Below are 9,596 nucleotides of genomic sequence, written 5' to 3' on the forward strand. Positions count from 1 at the left end.
GGGGATTAATGAATTCCTATGCCCCACAAATAACCCAGAGATGCATCTTAAATAAAAGCACACATTCGATTCATGTAAAAACAAGCTGATTCCTGGACCGTCCACAGGCCGGATTTAGAAGGCAATTGAGCTGGATCCGGCCCCCATGCACTATTTCCTCCTGGCTGGGAGACCAACATTGCCTCACCAAGAGGCTGATATAGAGGCAGCAGATCCAGCCTCCGAGGCGTGTGCCATAGCAGTTGCTGCTGCCATAGAAGCCACCGATTCATTCCTTGAATGCCGAATCTGCTGGCCCTGTGGATCCTGCTGCTAATCTTGCCTCATAGGCCGGCCATTTCTTGATAGTTGCTGGGTATGTCTCCCAAATCTGCAAAGCCTTAGTGAGCCTGCTTGAACTCTTTTTTGTCAAACCAAAGCCTTAATACTTAGCAGCAATGGTTGACGATAGATCAATATGATGTGTAGCCTATTATTCTCAGGCTTGACAGGAACATTTAACAAGGCTTGGAAACACGGGGGACCTGCAGCCTGGCGTTCCTGAAACGTGTCTGGGTCCTTGATGCCCCGTTTAAAGCCCTGATTCAGAAAATAACTGTGGATGTTGAAAAAAAGGAACAGGTTGAGAGTTGGGGCTACTTAAGGAATTAACCCTGGTAATAATTGCAAAGATAGTCTGTCAAACGTTTGAAACTGCAAAACACAGCACCTGCCCCAGGCCCTGATCCCTTGGGCAGCAGGAGACAGACGGTTTAGTTTTGTAAAGTAAAAAGCCCCAAGCATGTCCTGATTTCAAGGCTGCACAAAAACCCATCGCTCCTTGTGTAGCACCCTGCTTGTGGTTAACGCTTAGCTGGAATGAAATATTCAACGCAGCAATAGAGAAATTAAAATAATAATTTATTTGTCAGACAAATAAATGAGAGGCACAGTGGTATATGGTTACCAAGCTCTGGCCTGCCTTCCTGCCCTTATGGCCAGCACTTATATTCCCTCAGCTCAGCCCCCTTGCTCCTCCTTTGGCTGCCTCTGTCCAATCAGCCTGGTTAAAATTCCTATTGGCTGTTTGCTAGAACCAATCATAAAAGATACACCCATTTCCTATTACCTTTTATGGGAGACAAAGAGCTATATTTCCTTCTATTTATAATTGGCAAATAAATAGCCATTAACCTCTACAAGGCACCTTAATTACCAAATAACCTTTTGCCCTAGACTAGGCGCCTTAACTAACATTTCATCTTTTGCCCTATTGCCCTATTCACTCCAAAACAGATGGTGGCTAATTTTATCTTTGGAGGTCATTAAGCAGAGGCTTGACAACCATATGTCAGGAGTGCTCCGATGGCGTCTCTCTGTCTGGCAGGGGTCCGGACTCAATGGCCCTCATGGTCTATTCCAACTTCTTCTATGATTCTATGATTCTATGAAATAAGAATCTTACTTTCTAAATCCTTTGCATAATTACATTTAAGCCAATATTTCATACATATAACATATATAGATTTTTAGAAGCAAAGATCTTGTTTAAGTAAAAAGGAACTTAGTAAAAGCTAAGTTCTATAAGTTTTCTAAATTCTCTGAAGCTTCAAAGCAGTTTCACAGAGAGAGAGAGAGGCCTCTTCCCTTGGCCAGCTGCTGTTTGTATTAGCTCTTGCCCTTTTAACCTTAGGAAGATGTGGCTCAAGTTTAATGGGAGGCACTATTTGTTTTTGCAACCTTGATTGTCTTCTATCATTTGTATGGTCAGTGTGACCTTTTGTTCCCAGCCTGTTTTATGACCGCAATAAACCAAAGGGGCCTCTGACAAAGACCTTGCCTGCTGGTGTCCTGTCTCGAAAGAAACATTTGTGAATTTAAGCTCATTTTTGGAATACAGGAATCTGATCAAAATATAAGCCTTGATTAAAAATGCAGGCTATGATCAGATGCCTCATTCCCCCCTTTCAAGCTCAAGGACCTTCCCAAGTGTCCTTGATAGCTTGACCTTCATCATATTCCTGAGGTAAAGCTCTGTATAGGGCCATGATATGAGGTAAAGTTTCATTTGAAATCATCTTGCTAATTGTACTTCTAAAACATGAAATGATACATGGCACCATACACAAAACCATTACTACTACCGTCAAGAAAAACAAGCAAGACAATAGTATCCCTTTGAGTCCTGCGACATTTGGTAACCAGTTGGTGAGCCATCCCATATCCCATCCTTCCCATGTTTGTACTGGGACATGTGCTATATTCTCCATCTTTGTGGCCAACACACGGATTGCCTCACCATTATCAGAAATGTTAAAGCAACAGGCATTCCCTGTCAAGTTCAAGACTCCACATAGGCCTCCCTGCCTGGCAAGTACATAATCCATTCCCATTTTCAGCTGCAAAATGGCGGCTCTACTTTCATCCAACTGTTGTGCAATAAGTCTCAAACTCTGGGCCGTTGCATTGGTTACAAGTTCCACTACTGCTTGCAATCGAATTATTCTGTTTAGATTATAAATAGGATCTCGAGCCCCTTGTATGAGCTCATCAGGATTCCAGGAGGCAGGTTCATAATAGGCTATAATGCGCTCTGGTGGCCAATCATCAGTATCGCTCCAACTTTGGGTACTTCCTCCTGCTATATGAGAAATATCAGCGTTTCTTCGTGTACGCTTGGCTGAACTAGTGGGCATAATCCACATTGGTGGTAATACCCATCCCAGGAAACAAGTCCCACTCCATTTGGAAGGGAGTTTCTTGTATGCCCATTCTCCACATATCCACCACAACCATCGGGTCTGAGGTTTTTGGTACGTGGAGTGCATAAGGCGAAATATCAAAAGGGGCATAGAGCTCACAGTGCAGTATGTTAGATTGCCTTTTTCTGTCATAGTTATGTTCCACACCATTTTCCATGCATGAATAAAAGGAGGTGCACAGGGCAAGGTATTCCGAGTTCGATAGGTAGTACCGTTTGCCCGGGTTTGACTATTCTTAATATAATCCCAAGTATAGTGGCAATGAGAAGAGCCTATCATGGTAGAATCAGCTGCCTCTGATGATTTATGTACACAGAATTCCCCTTGTACAGGTATAACTCGTATTGGTTTAGTTGAGTTCCATCCGGGGAAATTCTGTACTTCTGTTTGGTGTGGCATTTCGCTTACCATACCAATGGCATTTAATGGTATTGGTAATAAGGGCATACCTCCCTCTGAATCATCTGGCCCAAGAGAGCAAACAAGGCAATTGGTCCTATTTGTAACATTGGCTACCATCTCAGCTAAGCCTACCCACATATTGTGGTCATGGCGGAATCCATATTTAGCAAATTTGCTCAAATTCAAGGACCCTTCCCCTTCCCAAGGGATCAGGATTAATAATAAAATCATGTTGATGTCTAGTATATGCATTCCTTCCACAAAAGATTACCTTATTGTGATAACAAAAAAATATTAGTCCCAATATAATTCCCCCAGTGACAGAAATGGGGAACCACCAAGACCAAAACATATGTCCCAAGGATCCCCAATGAGTAATATCTCTGATAATTGTTCCACAGGGGGGGGCAGTCAATCAATTGTATAAGAGAATCTTCCCGTTCACAATCGCTGGTTCAGACGCTCCTCAAGCTTCAGGCGTGCGCAGGTCAGCCAGCTTCCAGGTTGTGGCTGCAGCAGGCCGGTCGTCTGATGTTGCCCGTGACCTAGCCCGTTCCCCGTAGGGCTAGATACAGGGGTTTTTGGAGAGAGTCAGTTTTAAAGGATTAGAGGGGTCACCTTTGCACGTCCAACTGCCTTCGGACTTCTTCAAACGGGAGTGATGAATCCAGGGGGTCACCTCAGCTACCTTCACCGCTGTTGGAGTAGAGAGCAAGATGGTGTAAGGTCCACGCCACTTAGGTGCAAGTGGATCGCGTTCCCACTCTTTCACCCATACGCTATCGCCAGCCTGGAACTGATGAATCGGCTCGGCAATGCTGCACGGCGTGCGCTCGAGGGCCCACCTGTTAAGAGAAACAAAAACACGGGAGAGAGATTGCACTTGTCCCTGTGTCACATAGTCTCCTATTTGTTTGAGGTCAGCTGGAATATCCTGAACAAAGGAGGGCGGCCTCCCATACAGGAGCTCAAAAGGTGACAACTTAAGTCTTTTTGTGGGTGCGCACCGAACACGAAACAGTGTTATGGGTAACACATCTACCCATCCCAATCCTGTTTCCTGGGTTAATTTTGCCAATTGGGTTTTCAGAGTCCGATTCATTCTTTCAGTTTTCCCTGAACTCTGAGGCCTATATGCTGCATGCAGTCTCCACTTCACTTGTAGGACTCGACATACTTCTTGTACTACTTGATCAATGAACGCTGGCCCATTATCACTTCCAATGCATCTAGGTAATCCAAACCTTGGGATCAATTCAGTGAGGAGTCTCTTAGTTACCTCTCGCGCCTTTTCAGTTCTGGTGGGAAAAGCTTCAACCCATCCGGTAAGAGTATCTACAAACACAAGGAGATACTTGAATCCCTTAGAAGGGACCAGCTCTGTGAAGTCCACAATTAGGCTTTCCATGGGGACGTATCCCACATGTTGGATTCCAGGAGGTTGTACCGGTCCCTGCCTGGGATTGTTTTTAGCACAAAGAACACATTTCTGGGAAATGCAAGTTGCTAATTGTGATAGGTTAATAATATACAACTTCCGACTGAGACTCTCTCTGGTTGCAGTACCGCCAAGGTGAGTAGATTCATGATAATTTCTTACAATTGTACCTGCTAGGTGATGAGGTACATAAATCCTATTGTCTGGCAGGATCATCCAACCGTCCTTCACAATCGCCCCTTCCTGTTCAGCCCACTTCCTCTCTTCTGGGGTATAGTGAGGTTTAACTTCTTCTGGAACTACCTCTGGTATGAGGGCTGCTATAAATCCTCCCACAGGCTTTTGGGCTGCCTCTCGGGCTGCTTTGTCAGCAGCATGATTTCCTCTGGTTATTGGATCCCTTCCACGTCCATGACCTTTGCAGTGCATTACAGCAATCTGTTCTGGAGCCCATACTGCTTCCAACAGGATTTCTACTTCAGGTCCATATTTCAAGGCCTTCCCGTGGGCTCCTATTAGACCTCTTTCTTTCCATAGAGCTCCATGTGCATGCAGGGTTAAGAAGGCATATTTAGAATCAGTATAGATGTTTGCCTTACATCCGGCTGCCAATTGCAGAGCTCTAGTTAAACCTATAAGTTCAGCCTTTTGTGCTGAGGTGCCAGCAGGCAAAGCTTCAGCTTCCACAACTTCCTCATTGGTGACCACAGCATATCCTGCTCGTCTGGCACCCTCATGCAGGTAACTGCTACCATCAGTATAATATACAACATCTGGATTTTTCAATGGTTCATCTTTCAGATCGGGTCTACTGGAATAAACTTCATCCATTATTTGGAGACAATCATGTGATTCTTCATCATCTACCTCTGGTAGGGGCAGCAAAGTTGCTGGATTGAGCATATTCACTACTCGTAGATGAATCCTGGGATTTTCACACAATAGGCCTTGGTATCTAGCCATCCTTGGGTTTGTTAGCCAATAACTACCCTTATATTCCATAAGTGTCAGAACAGCATGAGGTACATTCACATACATCGTCTGGCCAAAGGTAAATTTATCAGCTTCTTTGACAAGGCTTGCAGTGGCCGCTACTGCCCTTAGGCATGGAGGCCATCCTTTTGCTACTGAGTCCAATTGTTTTGACAAATAAGCTACTGGACGGTTCCAACTTCCTAATCTCTGGGTCAGGACTGCCGCTGCAATCCCATTCTGTTCATGTACATACAGCTGAAAGGGTTTTTCCGAATTAGGCAGTCCAAGGGCTGGGGCCTCCATAAGTCGTTGTTTGATAGCTAAAAAGGCTTGTTGCTGCTCAGGTCCCCATACGAATGGGTCCTTTTCTGCACCTCGAGTGCTTTCATGTAAGGGCTTGGCCAGACTGCTGAAATCAGGTATCCATAGTCTACAAAACCCTGCTGTTCCCAGGAATCCTCTGAGTTGTTTCCTTGTGGTAGGTTCCTTAATAAGGCAAATAGCTTCTTTCCTCTCTGGTCTCAATGCTCGTTGTTGGTGTGAGATGTCAAAGCCCAAATATTTGACCTTTTCTAAACATAACTGTGCCTTTTTCTGGGAAACTCGGTAGCCAGCTTCCCAGAGCAAGTGGAGCAGTTCCTCTGTCCCTTCTTTACAGGTATCAAAATCCTTTGCCGCTAGTATAAGGTCATCTACATATTGCAGAACCACCTTTTCTCCAGGTATTGAGGGGTAACTTGTTAAATCTTTCGCCAAGGCAGTACCAAATAAAGTTGGGGAATTTTTGAATCCCTGGGGCAATCTTGTCCAGGTTAGCTGGCCTTTTGTTCCTGTCAAAGGGTCTTCCCACTGGAAGGCAAATATAGGTTGGCTCTGTGGTGCCAGCCGGCAACAGAAGAATGCATCTTTCAAATCCAATACAGTAAAAAATGTTGCTTCTGGTGGGATCAAACTCAGCAGGGTATATGGGTTTGGTACATTTGGGTGCAAGGTCTCGATAGCCTGGTTTACGAGCCTCAAGTCCTGTACTGGCCTGTATTCATCTGTCCCAGGTTTCCGAACAGGCAAAAGGGGTGTGTTCCATTCTGATTGGCAGGGCTTAAGCAGACCATATTTTAATAGGCGGTCCAAATGTTTCTGGATGCCCTCTGCTGCTCGCCGGGGTAAAGGATATTGCTTTACAGATACAGGGGTAGCCATAGGTTTTAGGGTTACTACAATTGGAGCTATATTCTTAGCCATTCCTGGTGGGCTATTTTCGGCCCATACTCCTGGTGGCACCTGTAGGGTTTGGAGGAGCTTGTTTAATTCTGTATCCAATGTGGGTTGGACTTGCAGGGCTGACATTAGGCGCCATGATTGTTCCTTAGGTACTGAGAGGGTAATTATTCCTGCTGCCTTTGATGGCAGTTTCATTTCTGGACCTTGAGGAGTGAAGGTGATTTGGGCCTGCAATTTGGACAGCATATCTCTACCTAAGAGAGGTATTGGACACTCAGGTATATACAAAAACTGATGGGTTAAACGATGTCCCCCAATCTGGCATTCCAAAGGTTGAAGGAAAGACCTCTTAGCTGACTGACCAGTGGCACTTTTAATGACTACACTTTTGGATGCCTTTTTCTGCAATAGTTCTGGGAGTACTGAGTATTCAGCCCCAGTATCAATCATAAAGTCTATTAAATGGCTCCCTAATTGAATCGTGACCGTGGGCTCCTGGAAGCCTAACTTTATGGAGTCCGGTCGTTCCTAGTCTTGGGTAAAATCCTCCTCTGCCAGTCCAATGAAATTGTCTCTACTCTGTCCTTGTCCAGGTCTCTGATATCTTCCATTTCGGATCATTCCCCGTCCCCGTCCCTGGTTTCTTGGGCCGGAGCCTGGGCCTGGGCCTGGGCGTACTTCTTCCAACCTCAGGGGTTCAGGACACTCCCGCTTCCAATGACCCTCCTTCTTGCAATTCGCACATTGATTCCTTCCCAGTGGTGGATTCCTTCCCCGCCCTCTCCCTCCATTTAAAGGGCGGTAGTCTTGCTTCACTGCTGTGGCTAGCATCACCATCTTTTCCTTCTGCCACTTCTTCTTCTCTTGTTTCTCAGCCTCATCCCTATTCCGATAAACTCGGCGTGCAATGGCCATAATTTGGCTCATCAGCATCCCTTCCCATCCTTCTGATTTCTGAATTTTCTTACGAATATCAGAAGCACACTGGGCCACAAATGTAGCAGTAATCATTCTGCTGTTTTCAGGGGCTTCAGGGTCAAAAGGAGTCCATATACGATAGGCTTCCTGCAGCCTCTCTAAAAAGTCTCCCGGACTCTCATTTGGTTTCTGTTCTACTTCTGAGACTTTAGACATATTAGTGGGCTTCTGGCATGCCCTGCGGATACCTTGCACAAGCGTCTGGCGGTAGGTGGTAAGCCTGGCCAGGTGAATTGCATTGTTTGGATCCCAATTAGGATCTTCCAAAGGAAAGTTATCCTGGAGATGACGGTCAATATTAAAAATATTTCCCACTCTGGCCTGCTCACGCAAATATATCTGTGCCTTTTCAATTATGTCTCTTCTTTCCTCAGTGGTGAACAGAGTATTCAGGAGTTGGCGGCAATCTGTCCAAGTAGGACTATGAGTATTTACTATTGAAGTCACCAAGTCCATCATAGCCTGAGGTTTTTCTGCGAAAGATGGGGTGTGTGTTTTCCAATTCATCAGATCCGTAGTTGTGAATGGAATGTACTGGAGGGTCGAAGTTCGAGGTGGCCGTGGTCCGGGTTGCCCGTTAACCAGCACAGGCTCCTCAAGTGCATCAAATACTCTTCTAAGAGGGGCTACTACGTGACCTTTCTCTTCGCTTTGCTCTAGGGGCCTCAAATCATAGGGGATGGTATCTGTCCCAAGGCGTTCTTTTAGCAGCTTTATACGCCTTGCTGTATTGCTTGCTGACCGATCAAGGTCTCCCTGTAACTCCTGTAATAGTTCTCTAGGATTTGGATGTACAGGGGTTTGGGGTGGGCAATTGGTTGTTCCACTAAAGGAGACTGTAGATGGAGTTCTACTGGGACTCACAGGTGGAATAACCACTTCTGCTTGGGCTTTATTATAGGACTCCAAGGCCTCCTGAAGATATTTATCATAATCTATCAAGGAATCAAGTTCTGTGACTCCACCCCCATTATTCGTTCCACTTTCTTGCCTTGGGGTTACAACTGGTGGAGTATTTGGATTAGGCTCCCTTCGATGTGGAGCATAGGGTGGAGGTGGAAGCACCTCTTCCTCTGGTCCCTCAAAAATGGGTTTGAGTTTATTTGGCAAGATTCCTTTCCTAGCTTCGGCTTTTACAGCCAATAATTTGCATCGTTGGACTTTGCATTCCCTTATCCATGGAGGATTTTTATTTAATGTGCTCAGCCAAGAATCTATATATGAAAATTGTTCTGGGCACCCTCCAGTTTCTTTGGCGATATTAGTCCAAAGTTTGCTTACTAAATTTATATCAAAGGTTCCCTGAGATGGCCATTCAGTATTTTGTTTCGGCCACTCTAATTCACATAACGTTCTCAAGCGCTCTGGCGTCATTTTGACTCCATATGCCCCTGAGAAGGCTTTCTTAAAATTATTTAACATACATTCAAGAGGTGTATTTTCCCCCTTTGAACCTCCAACTCCCATTGTATGGCCCTGTGAAGTATCCACTCAGTCACTTACACACTCGCTTCGTGGGGTTCCTTGCCCAGTGAAGTCGCCTTACTGGGAACCGAAGTACTACCCACTCCACACTCAGGTTGTACTTTCTCACACATACAATGCGCTGGATACTTCACCACACTCTACCTCCCAACCTTTCCCTTTTCCCTACACCAGATCACCATCTGATGTACCCAGTCATGTAGCGTACTCAGTTTCCCCCTTACTGAGACGCAGAAGTTTGATCAAGACTTCTCTTCCTCCCAATTAATTGGAGGGCCAAAACCCCTTTGTGCACTTACCCTTAGCGGATCCCTCTTTATTTCTCTGGTTCCCCCCGGTCCGTCGCCGTCGGTGAG

This window comes from Podarcis raffonei, chromosome 3, assembly GCF_027172205.1.
Source record: "Podarcis raffonei isolate rPodRaf1 chromosome 3, rPodRaf1.pri, whole genome shotgun sequence".
NCBI classification, from domain to species: Eukaryota; Metazoa; Chordata; class Lepidosauria; order Squamata; family Lacertidae; genus Podarcis; species Podarcis raffonei.